Genomic DNA, 504 nt, shown 5'->3' with positions numbered 1-504 from the left:
AACCTTCCTATCTCTCCCAGCGCCCCGTCCACCTCTACCTGCACCCCTCTTCTTCCCCCGACCTCCTCTCCCGGCTGAAGAAGAAGCGCCCGCCGAAGGTGCTGGGTGTGTGTGCATGCTGTCTACCAGCGCCCTCCAAAGGTTCTTGGGTGGAATAACAACACCCCTCCCACGCGCCGAGATAGGAGGCTCGGAGCGCTCCCGACCCAAGCCCACCATCTGTCAACACCTGCAATGACAAAGAGTAAACGAAATTTGTACGACATAAACATAATAAAAAAAATAGTGTGTATCATCATCATGAACATAATAACATAATAACATAAACTAATTACTATCGGGGTGTCGGTGTCGGGGGTGTCGTGTCGGGATCTCGGCGTGTCGTGTCGGGGGTCGGGGTGTCGGTGGTGTCGTGTCGGAGTGCTGTGTCGGGGTCGGGGTGCTGTGTCGGGGTCGGGGTGCCCCTCGGCAACCCTCGACCATCGGCAACCCACGGGGGTCGGG

This window comes from Triticum aestivum, chromosome 6B, assembly GCF_018294505.1.
Source record: "Triticum aestivum cultivar Chinese Spring chromosome 6B, IWGSC CS RefSeq v2.1, whole genome shotgun sequence".
NCBI classification, from domain to species: domain Eukaryota; kingdom Viridiplantae; phylum Streptophyta; class Magnoliopsida; order Poales; family Poaceae; genus Triticum; species Triticum aestivum.
Note: the sequence above shows the minus strand (reverse complement) of the source record.